The sequence below is a fragment of the Peromyscus maniculatus genome, chromosome 2 (genome assembly GCF_049852395.1).
Source record: "Peromyscus maniculatus bairdii isolate BWxNUB_F1_BW_parent chromosome 2, HU_Pman_BW_mat_3.1, whole genome shotgun sequence".
Lineage (NCBI taxonomy): Eukaryota > Metazoa > Chordata > Mammalia > Rodentia > Cricetidae > Peromyscus > Peromyscus maniculatus.
In genome coordinates this window covers 48,599,670-48,627,594 of record NC_134853.1, presented here as the reverse complement: position 1 = coordinate 48,627,594, position 27,925 = coordinate 48,599,670, and the positions used below count along the sequence as shown (strand labels likewise).

General features: G+C 38.2%; 2 pseudogenes; both read right to left on the bottom strand.

Annotated features, from left to right (window-relative positions):
• Positions 1-1,906: 1,906 nt before the first annotated feature.
• LOC102909804 (large ribosomal subunit protein uL18 pseudogene) lies at positions 1,907-8,685 on the bottom strand (annotated as a pseudogene).
• Positions 8,686-9,156: 471 nt separating this feature from the next.
• The window catches only part of LOC143271733 (large ribosomal subunit protein eL21 pseudogene), a 53,309-nt pseudogene continuing 34,540 nt past the window's right edge, over positions 9,157-27,925 (bottom strand).

The window sequence follows — 27,925 nt, the reverse complement described above, 5'->3', positions numbered from 1 at the left end:
AATCAGTTATGAGGGGAAGTCAGGGTAGGAGCTAAAGGTAAGAACCCAGGGGCGGGAACTGAAGCAGAGGTCATGAGGAAATGCTGCTTACTGGTTTGTTCTCCATTGCCCGCTCGGCCTGCTTTCTTATAGAACTCAGAGTGGGGTGCACCCTCTCATATCAATCATCAATCAAGAAAACACCCAAGGGCTTGCTTCAGGCCAATATGATAGAGACATTTTCTAATTAAGGTCCTGTCTTCCCAGATGACCTGAGCTTATATCAGGTTTACAAGAGCTAACCAGTACATGTATTGAAAGAAACATTAAAAGTTACTGAATTTAATAAACAACGCATACACAAAGACCTGTGTGGTCTATTACCGTAAAGGCTTAGGAGTTGTATAAACAATACAGCCAGCTGTTGACTGAACACACCAATGACCCCAATACAGAGGCAAACAGTCGCCATTGCTCCGAGCAAATACTACCTCCCAACCCCATTCCAAATACATAGACATTAGGCACATAATGGGAACATTTGTGCTGCCTTATTCTTCATTACTACCGCACTGTGCTTAGATAAGCAGTATATAACATGTGGCGAAATTGTGTAGACACAGAGTAGAACCTGATCTGCAAGTTATTTCAATACCCTCTATGCCACCATCTTAGCCTGAGACACCGGTCTTGCATGCCACTAATTGTATCTGTCACATTAATGCCTCTTATGTAATTTCTACTTCAGAAATTATTTCATTTGTCCCAGGGCATGGCAGCACACACCTTTGACCCCAGCACTGAGGAGACAGAGACAGGAGGCTCTCTGTAAATTCAAGGCTAGCCTGGGCTACATAGTACATTCCAGGCCAGCCAGGGCTATATCATTATACAAAGGGCTACATAGTGAGATCCTGTCTTTAAATTTTTTTTAAAAAGGAAATAAAATAAAATAAATTATTCTTTGAATGAAATAAGGAAATGAGTGGCAATACTTTCTTCTAATTTACATTATAAAATCTCCTCAAGGCAAAGGAATCTTTTTGTTTGCCTTTCCTTCTACTATTCATTAAAAAAAACATAGTCATTAGCACATTGTCTTGGGAGCTTTGTGTTTTCACAGTTACAGTCAATGGACTCCCATCACTCCACTGTTGCTAACATGCCCATCTTTATGGCTTAACGCATGCGTGGGTCTCATTGGAAGCATCGTGGTAAGCATGTCTATTCCAGTAGGCATCACGCCTCCATCCTTTACTCCTGTGTAGTAATTTTTAATGTCTCTAGGAGGTTTTCCTTATCAGCAATTCATTTTAAATAATTTGATACTCTTAGTTTTTGATCAGAGAACCACACCCACATATTTCCCAAGCCTTAAGAAAGTCATCTTTTTTTCTGGGCTTCACACATGAACTATATCACATGCAGTACACACGTGTACACACACACACACACACACACACACACACACACACACACACACACACACTCCAAATACAAACACTAAAAATAAATAAATTTTAAAATCAAAAAAAGAAATGTATCTTCACAGCTCTTTCCTAGATAAAGCCAAGTGTGGTACCTGAAGAAAAGAAAATGCAAGGTTCTTGTTATGCCAACAACCCTAAGGAAAAGAAAAGGTATCTTCAGGGTTTAAAGACAAGAATTTTTTTTTTTTTTTAGCTCCTCAGTCAATAAATTTATTGTCTTTATTTTTTTAAAAAAAAAAAACTCTTCATAGAAAATTGCTTTAGCACCAGGTGGTAATGGTGCATGATTTTAATTCCAGCACTATGCAGGCATAGAAAGGTGGATTTCTCTGTTCGAGGCCAGCCTGGTCTATAGAGTGAGTTTCAGGACATCTGGGGCTACACAGAGAAACCCTGTCTTGAAAAAACAAAACAAACACTAAAAATTACTTTAGCTCTCACCAGCACATTCCTGGCCTCTGGGCCAGGGATATTTTGAGACAGTTCCATCTCCTCTTCTTCACTTCTGTCTTGGGCTTCTCCTCATAGGCTGGATTCTCTCAGGTGGCACCATGAGCTTTGGTATGCATCCCCTCCAGCATGTCTGGAGTTGTTTTTTATGTACTGAGAAAACTGTTTCCTATAAACATCTTCCTTCTCCTCCATTAGGTAATTCGTGTAGTCTGTGACATTGTGACCCATGCTGTGCTTCCAATGTACTCCTGCATTGAACTTGCTTCCAAAATCACACGTAGGGAATCATTTAGTACTATCCACAGCTCTCCTCAGGGCCCCCAATATTTTATTGCCATTTGTGTTTTAGGCAAGACCTGCATCCACATAGTAAGTGCAGGCACCAGGTTGACCATCAGTGCTTTCCACATTGTATTCATCTCCAGTCACCTCCACTTGGCCTTCATAGATCTTGTCCATGCCAAACCTATTGAGAAGCCTGGAGGCCAGCAGAGGCCAGTACAACAGGCTGCAGCATAATTGTCAAGCCAACTCTCACACCATATTTTGGCAGTTCATGTGCATCTGTTGTGCAAACTATCCTATCCCCTTCTATATGGGCATATGCAATTTGGCAAATGATATCTCTGTTAGTTACAGGAACTATCATCCTGTATTTGGATGTTGTATTTACTCTGGACCTGGATCACCAATCACTTCTAAGCATAGTAGTCAGTTTTACCTTCTCACCACCTTCTGAATCTCACTTGATATATCTTAAAGTAGGCCTTTCACAAGCTCCATCCTGTGGTGATATATTGTATACTTTAATAAACTTGTCTGGGGATCAGAGGACAGAGCCAGCCACTAAATTAGACATAGTAGCCAGACAGTGGTGACACATACCCTTAATCCTATCACTTGGGAGGCAGAGATTGGTCTAGATCTCTGTGAGTTCAAGGCCACACTGGGAACAGAGTCAGGCAGTGGTGGTACACGCCTTTAATCCAGCACTTGAGATCTCATGTCTTTGCTTGGGAAGGACACACACCTTTAATCCCAGAAAGTGACATGGCTGGGTGGAGAAGGGTATATAAGGCGTGAGGAGACAGGAACTAAGCAGCAGTTCAACTGAGACCCTCGGGGTGAGGACTTAGAGGCTTTCAGTCTGAGGATTCATGGAAACAGGATAGGCTGAATGAGTTGTGGCTTGTTCTATTTCTCTGAAACCCACAGTCGCTGCTCCACACAGAGCTGCAGGCATGGAGGTGTTAGGGGAGAAAAAGCATGACCCTCTTCTTCATGAGATGAGTAAAGAAAAAAACAACCAGTTCTATGGAAGATTGATACACTAGCAACAGGAAAGAGTTATCAATAGGCTTATTAAAAAGATGAACTGAGTGTCAATCATGAGAATTTAATAATCTGGACAGTGAAGAAGTAAAGAAGGGGAGAAAGAGAGAGTTGAAGAAGGATGGGGGAGGGAGGGAAGGAGGGAGGATGGGAGGAGGCAAAGAGACAGATAGACAGAAAGGGGAAAGAAAGAGACAGAGAAAGGCAGAGGTGGTGGGAGATTAACTGAATCTATCTTACTGGGCCAGGAAGATTAATAGTTCAGGATCATCCTCTGCAACATAGCAAGTTCAAGTCAACCTGAGCTACAAAAGAACATGTCTCACAGAAAAGTCAAATAAGGGAAAAGAAAATAAAGCTATTTCATCTACTTTCAAAAAGTCCAAATGTTATCCAACAATTATAGTTCTCTACATTTCTGTCATATTAAAACTGTAAACTGAACAGCATGTTGCTGTGGTTAATTCTGTTTTACAATCCTGACCTCATTCATCTGATAACCAACCACAATAGCTCCTCCTGAGCTTACCCACTAAAGCTCACTAAAACACATACAACAGACTTCTAGATGTCCTCTTATATTCCTAAAGTTCCCAAACAGGTATCCTTGAGTCACAGTTGTAAAAGAGAAGTGCTACTTCAGTTTCTCAAGAGCTGTAAAGGCAAAAAACCTCTGGGGTTTACAAGATGACTAAGGAATGCATCGGATGTATGTGAGGCTTTTCTATATCTACTAAAGTATTTTATTTGAGGTCCTTCATGACTGTTTTACCTGAATTTTATTCAGAAAAACTTCAAGTTAATAAGGGTTAGAGATATTTACTAAATAGATAGATGATTGATAGATGATAGATAGATAGATAGATGATAGACAATGGATAGATAGATTATTGATAATACATAACAGAGAGATGATAGATAAATATAAATAGATTATAGATTAGAGATGACATAAATGTATCAGTACATGATAGGAACATAGACATATGATAGATACACACATGCACATACATATGTACATGTATAAATATTACACATATGTCATACTTTTGCAGATGTGGAATACTATTTCTCTGTTTAGTTTAAGCAACTGATGACCAAGACTACCCAAAAGGTCTTTGTAGCATCCTTGCCTGGTCAATATAAATTCAGTACTTATATTAAAAAATAATTTAACATAAGAAAAAGAAAATTCCTCTCTCCACACTCTTTAGTTTAGAGTAGCAAAGGATAAAAAGGTAAGATAGCGTTCTAGTTTTGAGAGACTGTCTATCAGAATGTCTATGTATTTCTCTTCTGCGGAAATGCACTTGAAAAGTGAGATGCGAAACCCTGCCCCAGTGTGAGATTAAAAGCTGAGGGAGGTTTTCCTATAACTGAAAAAGATCTACACAGAGAGAGCAAGTAATGATGAGTTTTTGAAAATGATAAGATTGTAGCAATCTGATTCACTGCAAGAAATTGGCAAATTGTAAAAGCACCGTATACCTGAAGGAGCTGCAGCAAGGCTCTAATTTTGCAGGCTCCCCTGCCTTAGGAAAAGGAGGAGGTAAGGGCTGCAGAAATACCTTCCTACGTTTGGAGCCCAGCACACCTTCTAAATCATGAGATACAGGGAGTTTCAAGGGATAATGGCCATGGGACCTAGGGCAGGTGGGAGATCTACATTCACTTCTGTCACTGCTCTACAGACACAGATCCTGTTGGTTACATCAATATAGAGACTGCTGGCTTGTTATAACCATTGACAGAGATTACAGAAGTGCTTCCCACCATTGACTAGATGGCTCCCTGGGGCATGAGTTTCAGTTTCTAGGGCTCAGGCAGAGTGACAACACTTTTTTAAAGGTTGAGAGTGCCCTCTTCACTGGCAAGTGAAACTTTGAGGTCTCTCAAAATTAATCGCAAATATCGGGAAATAAGTCTTGGCACTTACAGACCAGAACCCTGTACTGAATTAAAATTATTTTTTCTTTATAACTAAAGAAAATAAAAAGAAAACCTTGTAGTGGGTAGCTGTTCCAGCTTTATCCTAGAAGTACCACCCCCAGTGAGGCTTCTGGTAACTGTCACACCTACAAGGCAGGGCCCAGACAGGAGAGCTTAAGACCTGAGATCCGGATGTGCCGGCTCTCTTGGTTCCTGGATCCTGGACACTGGAGGTAGACCGAGCAGAGTTCTCCAGAGAACACCGCTGGACTGCACTACACCTTCCCCAGACCCTGTAACCTATCCCTTTACCTGTAACTTACCCCACAAAATAAACCTCTCTTTTAACTACATGGAGTTGCCTTAATACTTCCACCAATATCTGGCACTCACGTGAGGCAAATTCCAAAGGCCTGGGTGGCTTCCACCCTCAGCCTCCTCTGTGGCTGCTGTGGCACGCTTTCCACACTTACCACACTTCCCTGTCTCTTCTTTTCTGTCTCTTTTAAAATTCCTCCCTGTCCTGGGGACCAAACACTTAACCTCCTGGTACTATTTCTTCCCTGCCTTTGCTTCCTCCTCTCCCGCTGGAGGGCACCTAAACCCGCCTGCGCCTGCAGAGTTCCATACCTGGAGCACCTCCGCAGTTCCATTCCCGAAGAAGAAAGGGGGCAGCTGAGTCTGGTCTCAGTCCCCACCGCCCCCCTCCGCCCCCCCCCAACCCCCCTCCCCCGCTGTGAGTGAGGTATTTTATCCAGAAACATGTCTTGGCACCTACTGACCAGAACCAGTATTTTTTTTTCTTTATAACTAAAAAAAGTAAAAATAAAACCCTAATCACTAAATAAAAAAGTATAAAAATGTTAAATATATGTCTTGTAGGTCTGTTTAGCCTCAACTCCACGAGCTTGTTATTTATTTGAGATTAGAGTTTGTAATTTTGAAAGAACTTGACATTAGAGGACGTGAGGGAAAAAAAAAGATCTTAATCTGGCCACATATGATCCTTTTGCCATGGAGCTGGTGAGTCAGGCCACTCTTCCAGCCTTTGCCAAAGAGCCCTTCCTCACTCTTCGTCTTAGACCTTCCTGCTGTGTGATCTTTACTGCGCTGTTACCTGTCCTTCACACCTCAACTCCGTCTGTAGTTGGGTCACTTGTTCTCCAAGTCTGAGCTTACTTCTCCAGGAACATCTGTTATTCCTGACAGTGGCAAAGCTGAAAGATTCCTTCCCCCTCTGCTACTATTGCTGTAGCTCTTTATGCCATCACTTTCCCAAATGCTAGTGTTGCCTATGAGTTCTTCCATTTTCTTCTTCTTAAAGAGAAGACATAAGCAATTAGCTTAAAGCTGGTAAACTGTAAAGACTCTTTATACTAAACTTCATACTTCCATTTATTCTTTTCTCATGGCAGCCCACCACACTTTTTAAGCCAGCTCTCTCTCATACACTCTCTCTCTCCAACCCTTAAACAAAAATTTGAATTAAAAATACTAAAACCCTCCTATTTCCTTCCTTTGGCATTAAAATAGCTTATGCCTGAGTTTTTGTTTTTGTTTTTGTTTTTTTTTTTTTGTGACTGTCACCAATCATGACAAGTGCTTAGTTCTCCCAATTATTTCAATGAAAAGATAACTAAACTGCTCTTATTTCCGTTAATCATCACATATTTTGATCCTTTCTTCTTTCACTCATTCCAAATAATGAATTTTCTTCCTCTCTATGTCTATATTTAAATATTTCATTTGTTTGTTATATGTGCTTTTCCTTTGGAAAATAATTATTGCCACAGAGTATAATTATGGCTAGTCATTGCCTATGTTCTGCTCAGTGATCCCTTTACTAAGTAGAATCACATCCCATATCAACACCCTTGTCCACTGCTGGTTATACAAGAACAAGCTGTACAGTCTTGCTGTGTTTCCCAGCATTTGCCTCTTCCAGAACAAAGCATTCTCACAGGCTAATGGTGTACAGAAATGTGATAGCAATTCAGTCTGATAGGTAATGGAAACTGCATTTTAGTCATGTGCAGACAAGAAAGAACTGTGAAACTAAATCTATCTTCAAAATGAAGAGATTGACTGAACTTATAAAGGCATATTCAATGGCTCCAGTTTTAAGGATTGAGTTATAAGATACATTTGAACTGAGGTTTTTGAAGTATTGACAACTTTTGCTTTTCCAACATTTGTGTGTTCTTTTCAGATATTGTGTGGTAAAGAAAATATATCTGATATAATTAAAATTAGTCCAAAATTTCTTCTTTTAGTTTTATTTTGCTAAAAACAGGATAGAAATCAAGGGATAAACAGAATGATGCCCTTAGTAGCAATGTTTATGTTTTTACTCTTAAGTGATGGGCACTTCCTACCAGCTTTGCATGGATCATCTCCTTAATCTGCAGACAAAATGATATTGGTCCTATTATTATTCTCATTTTACAGATGAGTTAACAGGTGTTTTAAAAGGTTAAATGACTTCCCAAAGCCACATAACCACTGTGATTATTGCATCAATAAAATGTGACCTCATCTGAACTCACAGTCTGAATAGGTTTCAGAACCTTGGGGTCATATAAATTAAATAGTATTTCTAAGGGTTATCATGGGAACATTAGGATCTATAACCATAACCTCATCAAGATGTGAAAAACTTACATATGTGCTCATTTCAGGAGCCAATACAATGGTTGAAATGTGCCCAGAAGGTTTTTGTAGGATCAAGCCATGGAAACAATGGATATGAATTTTAAATGCTCTTGTTTCAAGCTACCACTTGGCTGTTTTATATCACTTATATTATTATATAGTCATTGTTCATAGTATTGAATTTTATACATAGTATTGTATACATACATAGTATTGAGTCATAAACATAACTTCTTTAAAATATATCATGAATTTTTGCTCTGTTCTGTCCCTTGCCCACCCACACACTCGTCTCCTTTCTTTCTATGTACACCATTCTGCATTCATATATGGTGGACCTCATGTGCATGGTTTGATGAATCTACAATAAATCTAGAATTGAAAAATGAGGAAAAAACAATGCAATATGTGTCTGAGTCTTCCTTATTTCACTTAATGTCATGATCTCTGGTTTTACATGCACTTCCCAGCAAATTTCATTTCATTCTTCCCAGGTGAACAGATACCCATCTTGCATATACACTGTTCAGTGACAGATGGACACTTAGGTTAATTCCATGGCTTAGCTATCATTATAGTGCTGCGATAAGGATGAATTTCTCAAGTTTCTCTGTGATTTGTTACATTAGAGTTCTTCCCAATATACCCATGAGGGGTATAGGTGGGTCCTGTGCTATATCTATTTTTAGCTTTTGTTTATTTGTTTTTTAGTTCTTTGTTTCTTTTTAGGAACCCGAATGCTGATTTCCACAGTGGCTAGACGAATTTGCATTCCTGCCAAAACTATGTAAGCGTTCACTGTCCCTGCATCTTTACCAGTATTTGTTGCAGTTTTCACTATGAAAACCATTCTGTCTGGGGCTGGAATGGCATTCCAGTGTGCTTTTAATTTACATTTTCCTGATGTCTATGAACATTGGATATGTTAAAATATATTTATTGCATACTTGTACTGGAAATTTTATTGCTTTTTAAGATTTCTATTTCTTATTTGTGTGTGCATTGTGTGTGTGTGCACATGTGAATGCAGATACCCTCAGGGTATAGGAGGTTTTTGCAAGAACAATGATTGTTCTTAATTGCTGAGCCATCTTTTCAGCTACTTTTACTTCATCTTTTGAGAACTATTTGTCCATTTCATCAGCTCATTTATTAACTGCATTGTTTGATTTTCAGTATTCAGTTTTGTTTTGAGAACTTCATATACTTTGGATATTAAGCTTCTGTCAGCAAAGTTTTCTTTTTTTTTCTTTTTCTTTTCTTTCTTTTTTTTTTTTAAAGAAAAGCCCTTTTTACAGGTCTTTTTTTTTTTTTTTTTTTTTTTTTTTTGTACATTAGGCCATGAATTGGTATGGAATGGGCTCCAGCAGCTCAGGCTCCTTCCCGTTAGTCCTCACAAAGTGTGCTTCTCTGGGTGGGGCGGGCTGGCGCTTCAGCTGAACCCAGGTGCCCTTCTCCTTGGCTTTCTTTTTCTTCTGGTCGTTCTCCTTCACCTACTTCAGGAAGCTGTCTCGGCTCTTAGAGTGCTTTATATGCTCAATCCGCACGTTAATTCTCTTGGCAAGAATCTTGCCCTTAACTTGCTTGTTTACAATGATGCCCACAGCATGCTGGGTGACATTGTAGACTCTTCCGGTTTTGCCATGGTAAGTAACACTTATGAGGCATTCCTTTTTGAACAGTGCCCATTCCCTTGATGTTTACAATATCACCTTTCTTGTAGATTGGCATGTAAGTGGCCAAAGAACAACTCCATGTTTCCTAAAAGGCCTGGAGAACTCATAGCGGGTCCCCCTCCTCTTTCCCTTTGTGTTCGTCCCACTCTCTAAGCTATCTTTTCAACTCATTTGTTTCCTTTGCTATGCAGACTTTAGTTTCATGAGGTCTTATTTGTCAATTGTCAGTCCTATTTCCTGATTGGATCATGTCCTATTTAGAAAGTCTTTCCAGTGGTCATATCGTGAAGTGTTCTTCCAGTACTTTCCTTTAATAATTTCAGATTTCTTTTTTTTTTTTTTTTTTTTTGGTTTTTCGAGACAGGGTTTCCCTGTGTAGCTTTGCGCCTTTCCTGGAACTCACTTGGTAGTCCAGGCTGGCCTTGAACTCACAGAGATCTGCCTCCCGAGTGCTGGGATTAAAGGCGTGCGCCACCACCGTAGTCTTACATTAAGCTCTTGGATTCATTTGACCTTACTTTTGTACAGGATTGAGACAAATCTAGTTTCATTCTTTTACATGTAGACATCCAGTTTCATCTGCCCAGAGTTAAAGAGACTGTCTTCTCTCCAATGTGTATTGTTGGTGTATTGTCAAAAATCAGATGTATGTAGGTAACTGGGCTTGTATCTGGATCTTCTGTTCTGTTCCATTGAGCTGCATGTCTTTTTCTAATGCCAGTACCATACTCTTTTTATTACCATGTATTTGTAAAATAACCTGAAATCAGGCATGATAATGCTTCTAGCACCATTTTGGAGTAGGATTGCTTTGACTCTCTGGTGTTTTTTGTGCTTTCATATGAACTTTAAACCTATTATTTTTCTATTTCTGTGAAGAATGGTGGTGATATTTTTGTGAGGATTGCACTAAATCTGAAATTTGTCTTTGGTAGGGCAGCCGTTTTCACATGACTATTTATTTCATTTCACAAGTTACAGGTGATCTCTCCTTCATCTAGCTAACTATGGAAGTCTTTCAGTTACAGGGTTAGGTTTATTCCAAGAATTTTAAGCAATATTGTCCATGGAATTTTGCTTGATTCTTCCTAAGAATGTTGTTATTGGTGTATTGGAAAGATATTGGGTTTTGTGGGTCAATTCTGTATTCTACTTTGCTGAAAGTGCTTATTAGACCTACGAGTGTTCTGGAGGAGTCTTTAGGATGTCTTATTTGTAGAACTTTATCAGCTACAAATAAGTATATACTTTTTTTTTTTTTTTTACTTTTTTTGTTTCCTCTGATGGCTCTAGCTGAGATTTCAAGCACTCTATTGAATAAGAAAAGAAGAAATTGATACCTATCAGAATCTGATTTTAGAAGAAATGCTTTTAGTTATTAGTAGAACAATGGCTATAGGTTTGACATACATAGTGTTTATGATGTTGACTTTTGTTCCTTCCAATCTTGGTTTCTTCAAAGCTTTTATCTTTAATCTTTTCTGCTATTGTTGAGATGATTGTATGATTCCATGATTCCTGTCCTTGAGTTATTTATATGCTGTGTTAACACTTATAATTTGCCTATATTGAACCATACATGCATCCCTAGATTAAGGCAAACTTGGTCATGGTGAACAATCTTTTTTAATGTGCTGCTGAATTCATTTACATGTATTTTATTAAGCATTTTTGCGCCCATATTCATGAAGAAGATGGGTCCATAATCTTCATTTTTCTACTGTGACCTCATCTAGTTTGAGTATCATCATAGTATTGGCTTCATAAAAAGTTTAGTAGCATTCTTTCACATTCTGTTTTATGAAACAGTTGAGAGAACATTAATTTTGCTTCTTCCTAGTAGTCTGATTGAATTCAGAAGAAAATCCATCCAGACTAAGGCTTCTTTTAGTTAAGGGAATTTTATTACCACTTCCATCTCAGTATTCACTATAAAGCTGACTAAATTGCTTCTGTTCTATTGGTCCAATTTTGGCAGATCAAATGTGTCTATACAATTATCGGTTTCTCTAATTTTTATGATTTACTGAAATTTTCATTATTGAAGCATGCCTCAAATGATCCACTGAATTGTGTTAGTATCTGTTGTAATGACTCCAGTTTCATCACTGACCTTACTTGTTTGGCTTTTCTCTTTGTTAGTTTGGTTAAAAGTTTGTCAGTCTTATTTAGTCTGTCAAAGAACCAACTCTGTGTTTCATTGATTCTTTGTATTGTTATTTTCATTTTCATTTTGTTCATTTCTACGCTGATTTTTATTACTGCTTTCCATCTAATGATTCTGAGGTTTTTTTTCTGGGTTTATTTCTATTTATTTCTTTTTTATATAGTCATGATTTATTCACAAATAAATTTTATAAAATAAAAGTAAAAACATTTTATATTATCAGTGTAATATGAAGCCAAAGTTAATAACAGGGAAATTTTTTTAAATTTTATTTTACAATACTATTGAGTTCTACATAATAGCCACAGATTCCCTTGTTCTCTCCCTTCCTGCCCCCTCCCCTTGATTCTGAGTTTTGTTTTATCTGTCTAAGACCTTAAGGTGCATCATTAAGTTATGTATTTTAAGATCTCTTTAATTTTTTAATATAAGAACTTATAGCTATATGCTTTCCTATCAGAACTGCGTTCATTGTACCCCACAGTATCTATGTTGTGTTTTCATTTTTATTTGATTATAGGAACTTTTTTGTTTACAGCTTGATTTTTTTCTAAGACCTATTATTGGTCATTCAATAGTATATTGTTCAATCTCCATGAGTTTGTGTATTTTTAGGAGTTTCATTTGCTGTTATTTCTTATGAACAAATAGAGTGTGAAAAGTTGTTGAATTTTCTTATATTTGTTAAGGATTGCTTTACATCCTACAATATGCAATATTTTAGATTAAGTTCCATTGTCTACTGAGAAGAATGTATTCTTCAGCAATTGGAGAGTGAAAATGACTCGGTTTATCCTATCAGTTATCTGTGTTGTTTTCCTGCTAGTGCTTTGCTCTAAATAAACTGTTTATTAATGAGAGTGGAGCAATTAAATTACCCACTATTGCTGTGTGAAAGTCAGGTTGTGCCTTTACGTCCTCAGAGTTTTAATAAAATTGGTTGTATATGAATCAGTGTGTATATGTTTAGAATTTTTATGTCTTCTTAAAATACTATTCCCTTAATCAGTGTGAAATGATCTTTTTCTGATTCATTTTGGTTTGAAGTCTGCTTTGTTAGATATTAGTATACCTACTATTGGTTGCTTTCCAGTTCCATATTCTTTGGATAAATTTTTCATCCTTTTACTGTAAGGCTAGATTTTTCTTCAAAACAGAGATTTGTTTCTTAAGAGCAACAGATATATAGGTCCTAAAGAATTTTTTTCTTAATTTTCTGAAAATTGTTGTGTATAAGTATATATGCCTGTATATATGTCTGTGAGTCATGTGCATACAGTATCTAAGGAGTCCAGAAGAGGGCATAAGATCCCCAGTAACTGGAGTTACAGATGACTTCAAGCCACCCTGTGTGTGCTGAGAATTGAACCAGGGTTCTCTGAAAGAACAGCCAATGCCTTTAATCACTGAGCCATCATCTCACCTGGTTTATTGGGTTGAATATGAGGGTGTCCAAACATCATTATTGAGACATGTTTGATATATAATAGGCTACACCATTTTAAAATGTAAAATTGAATTACTTTGGTATCTTCACATTTTGACTATAGTTTATATTATTTCTGTTATTTTTTAGATTAAAGTATAATTACATCATTTTCCCCTTTCCTCCTACCAATCTATTAGTCTGTCTTTTTATGGGAGAATTGGGACCATTAGCATTCAGCATTAATATTGAAAGGCCTCCTGTGGTTTTCTAATTTTGGTGTACTCCTAGTCCTCACATGCTTATTTACTGTTGTGATGCAGCTTGGTCTTTTCCATGACCTCTTAGATATATTCATTTTTTTTCTCTCTCAATGTGTAGGATTTCTTCAAATCTGTACTGCTGGCTTAGTGATCATGAATTCCTTTAGTTTGTATTTAGCATGGAAGGCTCATTTTTCTCCTTCAGTTTAAAGGGTAACTTTTCTGAGTAATTTAATCTGTGATGGCAGTTAGTATCTTTCATGGCTTGAAATACATAACTACAAGCCTTCCTGACTTTAAATTTCTGGTGTGAAATCTTCTGTTATTCCAATGGGTTTGCTTTTATGTTAACATGACAATTCTCTGTTACAGCTTTCAGTGTTATAACTTGGTTTGGCAGGCTTAGTGTTTTCACAGTAATACGACACAAAAGGAGTATCTTCTAATCTTATCTGCTTGATGGTTTAAGTATGTCCTGGGTCTGGACAGCTAACTCCTCCGCTAGGTTTGGAAGTTTTCTATTATTTTATTGAGTTTTTTCTATTCCTTTATCTGGGGCCTCTCCTTCTTCATATTCATAATATGGTGCGAATTTAAATGATGTCCCAGAGATCTTGCGTGCTCTTTCTATACTTCCCTATTGTTTTGTATTATTTTATAAATGGTCAACTCATCTACATTGTGTGTTCGTTTGTTTGTTTTAGAAACAGAGTTTCTCTGTGTAACAGCTCTGGCTGTCCTGGAACTTGCTTTGTAGATCAGGCTGGCCTCAAACTCACAGAAATCCACCTGCCTCTGCCTCCCAAGTGCTGGGATTAAAGGCATGCACCACCACCGCCTGGTTTCTACATTTGTTTTAATCCCTGATATTCTGTCTTTCATTTGATCTGATCTCTCAGGCTTCCCATCAGATTTCTTATTCCATTTATTGAGCTTCCTATTTCCAAAGCTTCAATTGATCTTTTGCGTCTTGTTCTCTCCTTTTTGGATTTGCCCTTCCTATGCTTTCTTCCTTACATCATTCGGCTATTTATTGTATGCTCTCTGAAGTCACACAGGAGTTTATTTCTGTCCTCCTTGACTTCACTGAACACTCTTGAAATCATTTTTTTTCCTTTTGAATTATTTGTTGGGGATTTCATTGACTTCACCTACTTCACCCTCATTGGAATCCATTAATACAGAATTGTTAACTTCAGGAAGAGTCATGTTCCTCTGATTTTTTTCATGTTCTTTTGTTTCCTCTTTGGGACTTGTATATCTGATACTGGATCACTGGTTTAATTTTATGTATTGTCTACATTCTTTCAGTTGCTTTTGCAATATTCAGGTGAGACTCAGATGTTCTGTGGTTGAGATGTATTTTCTCCCCAACTAGACCATGGGGATTGCTCGGTAGCTAAACTGTAAGGTTACATTCTCAAAGTATCAAGCACAATCCTTAATAATCACTTTAAGAATAGAAAATTCAGTACAAAGTTAACTACGTTGATAGTTAAAACCTGAATTAAAAACACATAAATAGAAATTTTAAGACAAGCACTCCTTCAATTTCAATAATTTTTAAGAATAAAGAAAAAAGGATAGTACAGCACATACAAAGATATTGGTTAATGGGTGTAACGATATAAAAAAGAGAGTAAGACTAGTGATAAGTATACAGCAATGTAGTAAAATAGAAGAAGGAAAGATAGATATAAAGGGGAACAGTAAAGAAGAAGAGAGAAGACAGGCCTAGCTAAAGGTATAGAGGGAAGAGAAAGAGAAAAAAAAGAAATGTGATCAGGCAAACTGAAACTTGGGGAAGTCAGACAGAGAGAAGTTCTTCCCTAGCACCAGCCCAACCTATGCTCTGTTGGGAGACAGAGTGGGGTGGAAAGACAGAGGACAGGGAAGGGGGGCAGAGACAGAAACAAAGACAGAGGGGGAGCAGACCAAGCTAGGCCATAAGATTAAATATTAACAAAGAGAATTATAGAAGTAAGTACTTGAACTGCTCTCTCTGATTGAAGCTATCTGACTTAAACACTTTGTAAATGTTCTATGATCTGAGAAAAGGGGCAAAGATGAAATAAAATAGAAATAATTTTAATTGAAAATAAAGCTAGCAACGATAATAGCACACTCACAGAATGAGAATAAGGAAAGCTGGGTTTATATCTCCTGAGGTTGTCACTCCATATGTGGGAGAGCAGAACCTGTCTCTGTGTTGTCTGGCTTTCCTTCCCTTGGCTACTGGGGTTCAAGTCTCCCAATGAGAATAAGACCAAACCTTTGTGATATTTCACTCCCGTTGGTAATCTTTGTGATGTTCTCTCCAAAACAAAAGGGTGCGTTTATGGGCTGAGCAGTACAGGTTTGTATTTAAGATGGTCTTTCTATCTTTAGAGACTGGATGGAGCAGAGGAGAAGCTGTCTGCTCTTGGGTCTAAGACTTTGGTACCTTCAATTCTCTAGGCTTGTGGTAGGGCAAAGTGGTTCTAACAACTGTTCTTGTATATATACTTGTGGTTGCTCTTCCCTCCTCCAGTGGCCAGCATTCTAATACCAGGATGGGGAGTGAGAGTCACTCATGGCCCAGACCAGGTGACCGCTGCTGGAGCTATCCATGGTCCTGACTCATAATTTTCCCCTCTAGCTAGCCAGATTCTGCTGGCCAGCTCTGAATATAACTGCCAGGCATTTTCCCTGGGTTCACAGACTGTCAGTCAGTGCAAACAGGAACCTTTGTCTCTAGGTTCTCCTATCTGCCAACTCAGTGAGGTCCTTTTCACAACAGCTTTGAGCCACTGCCCTAGTGAATAAAACTCGGACAAAAGAGGATTTCCCTAGCACTTGTGTGTTATAGACCCTCAGGATGCCTATCTGACTAAACTGTAAATCTACTCAGCAACGAATCCAGAGTTGGTTCTATTTTCAGAGTCTCTGTCTTCACTTTTATCTCTGGTGCTAACTGGCTATCTCTCTCTCCCTCCTCTCTCTGCCTCCCTCTCTTCACTCAACTGCTCTCCAATTGTTCAGGAAATGAATGAACAGTGCATATTTTCTGAAGCTTTCTTTAGCTTTAGCTTTGGTTCCTGCCCTCTTCAATTGCACTTACAATTCAAAACTAAGCACTCATGATTTGGGGGGTGAGCTCTCTCTCCTCTCTCTTACTGCTAAAAAGTCCATGCCTTTTCATCACCACCCACTTTGGAAGTTGGATTCTCTCAACTGTTTCTAAATTACTCCTGGAGATTCTAGTAGTTGAGGAATGAGTGTCATTCACCATCGCCCTTCCTCAAAATATTCTTTAATGGATTAAAACTACTTTGAAGGGCCATTTCACCCAAATTAGAATAGATAACATGAAGAAAAAAAAACATGATGAGGATACATGGTAAGAGGAGACTTTATTCAGTGTTGGTAAGAAGGTAAACATATACAGATACCATGGGAACTGGTATGGAAGCTTCTCAATAAGATAAAAATTAAACTACCATATCATACAACTACAACACTCCTGAGTATCTATCCAAAGGACTCTAAGTCTTATCAGAGATATTTGTACATTCATATTTTTTTGTTTCATAATTTATAATGGAACCAGCCTAGATGTCCATCCACAGAAGAATGGATAACAAAAATATGGTATATATGCATAATAGAATTGTACTCATTTATAACAAAAAATTACATCATGATATTTGCAGAAAATGGATAGACTGGAAATTGTAATCTTAAGCTTATTCTCCAGATTTAGAAAATCAAATACTGCATGTTTCCTCTAGATAAGACTCCTACATTTAAATTTTCATGTTTGTATATAGTTTGTGAAACTAGAAAGGAGAACATGAGAATAGTGGGGAGAAAGTGAAGACTTGGGAGGGAGAAAAGGAAAGATAAAAGAGAGTAACAAAACACAGGTGATGTGGGGGAAGGATGATCAATAAAATAAGGATGGGGACCATAACAAAGGGGCAGAGGACTGGCGAAAAGATGGGAGGTAAGAGGATCAACAAAAAGTATGTAAGAAAATACCATCACGAAAACCATTACTCTGTATTATAATTTTTAAACTAATAAAAACATAGTTTGTAAACTTGTGATTTAGCAGGTCACTACAACTATTAGTTCAACCATTCCTGCTCTAAGAATAAAAAAGAAAAATAATACAAAATCCCAATAAACCTCAGTTTAATCTCTTTCTTTAGATTCTAAAGGGTTACAGGATTGTTCAGTATTTCAAGTGTATGGTAGATATTAGTATAATTTCATCAATGAATCAAATTATGCTATTTAATTGAAATTATCATATAACATGATGTTGATAATGGACATTTTATTATTTGTACACACACACATTCTGTATATAATAACACCCACAGATAAGCCAGAGTAATTCAAGCTTCAACAATCAGTAAAATTTCCCCACATTCTTTATAGCTTGTCTGCACATAAAACTTACAGCAGCTGAATAAGTACTTGAGCTCTCCCCTGTCTTTGTTTCAATTTACCTGCACACCTGTGAGTCCTTTCCCATTGCCCCAGATAGAACGCTGGAAGCCAGTTCCTAGTGCTGTTAATAGGAGTTGAGTGCTTAACTTCTTACTTACCGCATATAAAAGCACCCTTATGTGTCAGGCTGAAAAAGCATAATACAAAAAGGAATAAATACTGATTTTTATATAGAATCCTTCATATACAAATTATCCCAAAGAGCTTTACAAACAATGAATTCCGCACTGTAGTGCAGGGATGATGTAAACAAACCCGGCGGCTGTGGAGCCCTCAGCAATAACTCACACAGAGAAGCCTCCTTGAAATGCCAGAAAGCATATTTCTTCCCCAGTAATCCTTCCCAAAGCAGAATGTCTACCTAGGAAGTTTGTTGTCAATCACAGAACTGCACTCATACTTAATGTAAGGGAGTGAAAATTCCTTAGTTAAAGGATTGATGCAAAAATACATATGGAAACTTCTCAAGGGGAAACCTGGTGTGCCTAAGTTAAATCTATTTACGAGGTACCAGGTTACTAGGTCCATGTACTACTGCTAGGTAGGGTTTGGAGACAATGCACTATGGGTAACCTCCTGATATTTATCCTCACTCTCCCACATCCCTATCTATTTTGCCTAAAGGAAGAATAAGTACCTTAGGACATATTCATACTCAGCACCTTCTCATTTCTCAATTTGTTATTTTCCGTTTTATGAGTTGTGTAAATATCTTCTTTGCAAAATTGATAGCTTCAAGAGAAACACATATCATCATTGTAACCACTACTCTCTAGCATTACCAATGACCAACAGTATCAACCCAAGTTCCTCTAAACTGTTAGTGCTCACGAATCAAGTTCTCAGGGAAATCTAAGTAAATAAGCACAATTTATTTATAAATGTACTCCAGAGCACATTTATTGAAAGAAAGGAACTTAAATACTGCATCTCAAGTCTTGCAGAGCCTATATCTGAATTACTGGAATGAGGAATTTGGGGATTGGCACTGAGGATTCTTTTTTGTGTTGTGGTAATAATGGGCCATTTCTATAACCCACTTATCAACACCCAGACAGTTATCAAGGTTTCTGTTTGTCCCTTTGGGTCTGAAGCCAGCTGCTTCTCATGAAACAATGTAAAAATTGGAACTTCTAGGCCTTGATTATTGCCCTGAGGAGCACCTCCAAAGCACTTGATAGCAGCAACAGCTGTTCATTGTCATCTTAGGACAAGGAGCCATCAATAGAGGATTCTTCATGTCCCTGTCTGCTTGGCAGGGAAAGAGGACAGATTTTCTTCTCCCCTTGGGTTTTCAGAAACCCTCCTTAGGTCACTGAAGACTTGATGTGCCTTTCATCAGCATTGATGCACTTTAGACATTTTTAAGAGCAATAGAATAAAATGTTCCGGCCTCTAGGACAGTAATAAAATATCCCAGCTCTTCATTGTATCTTTCTCTTCTCTGAAAGATGAAGCTATGTGATGGGTCAGCCAGAGTTGCAATAGTACCTCCTCCTTATCTATTTCTGGTGGCCTCACTGGGAACAATGGGCACTGTACTTTTTCCACTGTTGGGAAATTCTGTGAATATTCAGAAACTTGAGCCTTAGTTCCTTTATTTTCATTCATTCCAAGACTCTGTTGTCTCCTTCTCTGGGCCAGGTTCTCTCTTCTTATATCTGTGTTCATGGTCCCAAATGTCTTATGGATATTAAATTCATCCATGAGCCAAAACATTAGCATGATCTCCTGAATAAAGAAATCATAGTTAGTTTCATAAAAATTAAAAATAAACATCTTATTTTAGAGAACTCTCTGAATGTAAAATGCTATAGTCTGTAGCTAAATCAACACAGTTATATACTGTCTATATTGTCTCAAGTTCTGTTATCCTAGACATTTAATACTTTCAGTGCCCCATCTTGAAGTAGAGAAAATAAGAGTACTTTCCCACAAGCTTTTTAATCTAGATTGGGTTATAAGTAAAGTGCATTTGCCACCTAGGAATAAATACTATATACATGCTGAAAATTTTGGCTATTATTAAGACTGTGTCACTAGGCTATCAACTACAACATACAAATATTGATATCTCAGTGATTTAACATAATGGAAATGAATTTCCCTCTTTCTAAAAGTCCATTTGGGTGTTATGATCATGGAATAGATTTCTTCCTCATGGTGATTCAGTAATACAAGTACCTTCTGTCTTAGGACTCTGCCACTCATTTGGGCCTTGTCTTAGTCAGAGTTTCTATTGCTGTGAAGAGATACCATATGCAACTCTTATAAAGGAAAACATTTAACTGAGGTGGCAGCTTGCAGTTCAGTCCATTATCATCATTGTGGGGGGCATGATGGCATGCAAGCAGGCATGGTGCTGGCTACATCTTGATATGAAACAACAAGAAGTAGTCTCTGTGTCACACTAAGGGAATCTCGAACAAAAGAGACTTCAAAGTCTGTCCCCAGTTACACACTTCCTCCAACAAAGCCACACCTACTTCCACAAGGCCACACCTCTTAAGAGTACCACTCCCTATGAGATTATGGAGACCAATTACATTCAAACTACCACAGACCTTAAAATCCACTGTCACATTTTCCTTGTCCAGCAGACTGTGGAATGAACAAGCAAGATCAAGTAACATTACATGGGGTGATTATGAGCTTGGCCTTGAAGAAGCTGATTCCCACCCCTTAACAACATATTGATAGCCAGCACTCAGTTACCTGCCTATATACCATGAAGGTGATCTTTGAACTACAATGTACCCAGAAGAAAGATGCCTTTTGTGATCACATATTATTCTAGTCTTTGCCATAAAGTACTAATGGATTTCAACATAAACTGTTCATGAAAAAGAAAAAAAAACCCTCAAGATTTACTCTAAGAGTGAAATAGTTTATATACTGTGATGGATTGTGTTGTCATTTTGACAGACGCTAGATTCACACAGTAGACAAGTCTCTGACAAGCCTTTAAGGGTTTATCTTGATAAAGGCAGAAAAACCCGGTGCACTGTGGTTAGTACCATTTCTTAGGCTGAAATTATGGGCTCCATTAAAGAGAGAGGAGAGAGAGAGAGAGAGAGAGAGAGAGAGAGAGAGAGAGAGAGAGAGAAAGAGAGAGAGAGAATTAGCCAAACATAAGCATTCATCACTTTCTGCTTCCTGGTTGTAGATGTATTACCAGATACTTCAAGCTCCTACTTCCTTATGCTAGATGATAATGGACTGTACCCTTGAACAGAAGTTAAAATAACTACTGTCTTCCTTGAGTTGCGTTATCACAGCAACAGGAAAAAGAAATTAAGTTAGATACTAAAAAAATGTTTTAAGTTCCTAACAGTTAGCATTATCTCTTGGGAGCCCAATTGCCCTTCCTTTCACTTATTACTCTATATGGCATGAAAAAATGAGATCTTCCAGTGGGACCATTGGAGGATGAGGTAACCAAAAGAGGTGTTTAGGTTTCTGGCTTGTTTCTTTGTTTTAGGGAACTGTACATAAGAAGGAATCACTAAATAAAGCCTTGCCTATTCTCTGAGGCTGAGCTGCCTTTCCAGGAAGCACTACAAAGCACCTTCTCTGCATCATTATAAAATCTCCAGAATCCCAGCTCTAACTATCTTGACACACTCTCTTCTTCATTTCTGGGTCCAATAATTCAGGCAGACTCTACTCTGCAGGCCAGTTATGGAATCAACTCTTGGTGGTCAAGTCTCCCTTCTCCCAACATACTCTGAGCTCCTGATACCTGAAGATTCACTTTGTATCTTGAGACTTTAAAATTACTGTACAAAAGAGTTACAGGGGATTTAACTTGCCTAGCATGTACAAGACTCTAAATTCAATCCTGAGCAACACACACACACACACAGAGAGAGAGAGAGAGAGAGAGAGAAAGAGAGAGAGAGAGAGAGAGAGAGAGAGAGAGAGAGAGAGAGTTTCTGTACCAACTTCCTACTTCTTAGAGGCTAACAGTTTTATGCTCAAAACAGATGACAGAATTTGCACATTCTAAGTCCTCAACACACTCCCTCATATCCTCATGCTTTAAGAAATTATCTTTGTTGACTGGATTTGATGGTACAATCCTACTGCGTCAGTCCTTGGGAGACTGAGACAAGAGGATCACAAGTTCTGAGAAAATCTGAGCTACATAGTAAGAACTGCCCAAAGAAAATAAGTCAGGTGGTGGTGGCACACACCTTTAATCCCAGCACTCAGGAGGCAGAGGCAGGTGGATCTCCGTGAGTTTGAGGCCAGCGTGGGCTACAGAGTGAGTTCCAGGAAAGGCGCAAAGCAACACAGAGAAAACCTGTCTTGAAAAAAAAACCAACAGAGGGAGGGAGAGAGAGAAAAGAGAGGGAGGTATTGGGGAGGAGGAAGAAAGGACAAGAAGAAAAATATGACTAGGATATAGATCCCCTCAGTTCTCTGAAAAGCAGGGCAAGATTTTCAGTCATCTACTACAAACAACCTCCACTTCAAAGTGTTGTATCCAACATAACTTTCTGAGTGTTAAAATAGGAAACAATTGCCACAAAGGTTTTATATTTAAAAAAAAGACTATGAAGCCCTCCAAATGAGGTCTTGAAAAAAGCAAGAATACAGTCACCCAATTTTCCACCACATTAGCACTGTTAATTCCTAACCCAGGTTTCTGAGAAATTTTTCATGGAGCAGAGCATCACATTAGATAAACAAAAACCAGAGAATTTCATAATTTCTTAAGCATGGACCTGAAAATGTCTACAAGTTGTTCCAAACCCAAGAGTTATGCTAGTGTTGAGCAAAAGAGACTATTCCATTCCCAGTTTACCAGAATTTGCCCCAAGACTAGTTGTGATTCCTGCTGGAACATTGAGTGCTCACTCTACTAATGAATGGTGGAAAACCTTGCACTCTCTGTGCAGAATGGCACCTCTGTGCTCACACAAAGAGCACAGCCCTGGATCCTGCCAATCATCAAAGAAGAAATTTGAGTAGCAGTGGTTCTGTAATATATATATATTACAGAATATATATATATATATATATATATTAATATATATAATATAATATATATAATTATTTATTAAATTTATTATATATAATATATAATATTATAATTTATATATTTATATATATTTATTAAATTTATTAACCAGACTGGCAGGAGTCATTCTCACATGGATTCAAAATCAAATCCTAAGTTCTTTCTGGATTGCTAAATTGACCCAAAATTGTTAGGTATCACACACATACAAAGTCTATTATCAAAAAGTATCTTGTCTATGAAAGCATCTAACATTTTGTTGTGAACAACATTTTACCATGTAATTGATATTTTCACATCTTAATGCTAGAACAAATGAAAGTTTAATAGATTTTATTTTTCCCATCTTAAGAACCCTCCCAATGCAAATTTCTACCAATTATACTAAGAATTAATTTGTAAGGAGCCACAATGACACTTTTTCTAAAATCCAAACACCAAAAAAATACTTTTCTAATATTATAGATAGTCAATAAAAACCTATACTCATTGTGTGTCAAGAAAATGCCTCTGGTGGGTTTTCTCACTTCCTCCCTACAAGAAAAACCACATTCTTCTCTCTGTGTGTGCACATGTGCATGCATATACATACACACATATACACACAGGGACATGCATATGTCAGTACTATGTCGTGAGAGTACAAGCATACATGAGAGTGTGCTTGTATGTGTATGCATGAGCAAAAGCTAGATGTTCATTTCAGGTATCTTCATCATCTGTTGCTCTCCGCCTTAGTTTTGAAACAGGGTATTTCCACTGAACCTGAGGCTTGATTCAGAGACTGGCCTGTCAGCTCGGGGATCTGCCTTTCACCACCTATGCCATCCCCCAGAACTTGGCTCACAGGCACTCACTGCCACACTTGAATTTATGCTGGTTTTAGGATCCTGAACTCAAGTCCTAATGTTTATATCACAAGCATGCAACTTGGTTATTTCTCCAGAAGCAAATTGTTTAAAAAAAAACATTTTTAATGGATAAACATATCTACTGTTTTATAATCAAGTTCCTTGGGACTTCAGTCTTCCTTTGTTATATTTTGCTGTAACAGAATGCCTGAGACTTGGTGAGTTATAAAGGAAAGAAGTTTAATTAAGAAGTAAGGAACCTAGAAGTTCAAGGTGAAGTGGGTATCTCTGATGGAAGTCTTGTGATGCATTCTAATCTGACAGAAAGACAAGCAGGCAGATATGGAAGAGAAAAAGCACATGGGACAGACTGGTTTCATGACAGTGACTAATTCAGTTCCTGGAGAGCAAGGTAGGCACTTAATCCTTAGAGAGCTACCCCAGTCCCTTTAGAACAGCATGACTTCCTAGTGGAGGCTTCATTTTCATAGCCCAAACATGCCTTAAAGTTCCCACATCCCAACACAATTACATTAGAAATCATATTTCAACATGAGTCTTAAAAGGGGTAAAACATATTTAGACCAAAGCGACAACCATAGGAAATGGCTTCCCAATCTGGAAGGCCACTAGCTTGGGCTGTGCACAGGCTGCTCTCCAGAGAATGCATGTAACAAGTCCTTAGCAACTTCAGACTCATACCTCCATGTAGCCCCATGTGTATCTGCTTTAAACAGTGGGAATAAGTTACTCTCCTTAGCAGCCCTGTGTAAAACCTTGCTTTAAACACATCCTGGAGCAGAATCCAAGCAGTGGGTCAACCTGGCCAAGAGTGGTTCAGGATATGTGCACACTGAGGCAAATTGTGGTCTCAAATTGAATTTTAGAGACAATCTTTGCTTTACTACCTTATGCCTGTGCATCATTTGGCATGCATATAACTAAAATGGCATTCATAGTGAGAAGGGACATGCATAAAGAGCAAACATACCTAATCCAAGCACATTTATCAAAATAGAGAACTGTTCAAACTATGTCCTAAGTAATGAACAGCTGCTTCTTTAGAATCTCATTTGAAAAGCCCCAAACAATAATTAGAGCCCTTAGGTATATTTTACTGTTATTTATTTTATTTTTGAGATTATAATATAATTACATCATTTCTCCCTTCCCTTTCTACCCTCCAAACTGACCCATATTCCCCTCCTTAATCTCTTTCAAATTTGTAGTCTCTTTTTCATTAATTGTTATTACAAGCATGTATGTGTGTGTATGTGCATATATATAAATACACACAATACACACACACACATATATATACATATATATGTATATGTATAACCTAAATATAACCTAAATATAATCCTAACCTGTTTAGTCTGTGTAATGTTATTTGTATGTATGATTTTAGGGCTGGCCATTTTATATTGGGTAACAAGTTGGTATGCTCTTGCCTGGGGAAGACTATTTCTTCTGCACTCAGCATTCCTTTCTTGCCTATAGTTATTTGTCTAGGGCCAAAGCCTTGTGATAGTTTCCCCCTTCCACCTTAGCATATCGTTGCTCTCTCAATGCACGTTTAAGCAGTCATATTTTTGAGACTTTTGGTACATAGCTCCTAACTTTACTAGGAGACACAGCCTCACAACAAGCACCCTATGCTCTGGCTCTTACAATCTTTCTGTTCCTTCCTCTGTAATGTTTCCTGAGCCTTAGGTGTGGGAGTGTTTTGTAGATATATCCATTGAGACTGGGCTACATTGCTCTGCATTTCCCATAATGGTCTCCATCTGTTGCAAAAAGAAGTTTCCTGGATTAGGACTGAGAATGATACTCATCTGTGGGGGGAACAAAGGACTAATTTTTGGAATGCAGTTAGGAATTATGTTACCCAAAAAGAAAAACATTACCTGTTCTCTCAGATTGGAGACCCTTAGCCCCAGTCTTCAGATGTGAGTACGTATCCTGAAATAACTGCAGAAACCAGGAAAGCAGAAAGGACCCTTGCCAGTGTTTGGGGGCGGGGGAGCAATAGAGAGGGAAACAAGAGAGTACAAGTGATTTAAGAAAATGAGGGAGAGAGGGCATTCTAATTAGAGAGGGGGAGACAAATACAGAAGAAAAGGGGAATAGGATAAAATAACAGTAAGGATATCTAATAAAGTCATAAGATAGCATGCTAGCAGCTATATATCCAATAAAAAGCTATAATACATGTAGGTTTGTACATAAATATTCCTAATGAGTTGAAATGAAATGTGCTCATCTGAGATGATAATGTTACTGCCAAGAGCCAAAGACCATCTAACAAAACTCCAAACAGCAGGTATGAGAAGCTCTCTTTTGAGTTGTTGATCATGGTTGCCCAAGAAACTCCTAAAACAATTGAGCTGTTGCTATTGGCCTTGGTTGCCCCATGAGAGGAGGAAGTTAAGTACCTACTGCTAAAGACAAAGTGCACTTCAGACACAGGGTCTAGAGGCCTCTGCACTGAAACCGACTGGAAAGCCTCCTCCCTGAGGACTAGTTTTCATGATATCAGGAGCCATGCAGTCAATCAAAGAAGGAAAGCAGCCAACAGTCTAGTCAAGCTGTTTACTGAGAATTGCCAAGAAAATTTAAAAAATAAAAATAAATAAATAAAAAACATGGCATAACAACCCTAAGGATACAGTAGTGGTATACATACCTTGGCAGTAATCAGCTGCTCTAGAATTGTACTTAAGACCTGCTCAACAAGAAGGAAACCATGCTTGGTCCCAGAAACCTAAACAACTACCCATAAATCTTGGAGAAGAACCTACAGCTACCAGTTTACTAAACCAGCATAATCCTTTAAATGTTTCTACCAATGTGACTTTTTGTTGTGTTACAGTATATTCTAACCTGTTCTACACCTTTGTATTAGATAAGGTTTCCTTACTACTTTGCAATGTATTTGAGCTTTAATTTCATCCTTGAAGAGACCAAGAACATGGGAACTCATGGCCCACAACTTGACAGTCTTAGTTAGAATTCTTATTGCTGGGAAAGAGGCACCATGACCACAGCAACTCTAATAAGGAAAAACATCCAATTGAGGCTGGCTAATAATTCAGAGGTTTTGTCCATTATCACCATGGCCAAAAGTCTGGCAGCATGAAGGCAGACATGGTGCTTGAGAGGCATCTAAGGGTTCTATGTCTGTATCTACAGGCAGCAGGAAGAGAGCTGTGAGCCACTGGCCTGGCTTGAGCATCTGAAACCTCAGAGCCCACCCCCAGTGGCCCACTTCACCCAACAAGGCGCCATCTACCCCAACAAGGCCACACCTTCTAATAGCACCACTCCTTATGAGCCTATGGGGGTCATTTTCTTTCAAGCCATCACACTGATCCTTGGTAACAAAAGCATAGCAGATGCCCTACTAATGTTTTGATTCATTCTTTAAATAATTATAATGATTTTCTACTCTGAGTTTTTCCAGAACTAGTGCTCTGTTAAATGAAAGAATATTTCTTACATAGAACTGATGAAGCTATCAACCAAAACATAGCAATCAAATCAATGGGAAGTTTTATTTATACTTAAATCAAGCCCTGTTTTCTGCATATTACTAATTTCAGTTTAACACCAATAACTCATACCTAGTTCAATATTTCAGAAATTTTAAGATATTAAAATTTAAGTGAAAACATGCATTGTAAGTTTTGAGTTGTTGACTGGTTTTACATATAACACAAGAATTGTGCATGCCTAGGCCAAGCTCCAGAAGTACAGTTGAAGAAAGGGAGGAGGAATTATGTAAGGGGGAGGGGCTTCAATATCATGACCATGAGGGAAAATCCACAGAGACAGCTGACTGGAGCTCTTGGGAGCTCATAGACCGGTGGCTAGGGAGCCTGCAGGGGACTGACCTAAGCCCTCTGCATGTGGGTGATAGTTGTATAGTTTGGTGTGTTTGTAGGGCCCCTAGCAGTGGAACCAGGAACTGTCCATGGCATATGAGCTGGCGTTTTGGAACCTATTCCCTATGGTGGGATGCCTTGTTCAGCCTTGATGCAAGGGGGGGCCAGTAGGGGGGGGGGAGCTTGGTCCTGCCTCAACTTGATGTGTCATGCTTTATTGACTCCCGTTGCAGGCCATACCCTTTTGGAGGAGTGGATGGGGGAGTTGTAGAAAGGAGGTGGGGGAAGGGATAGGAG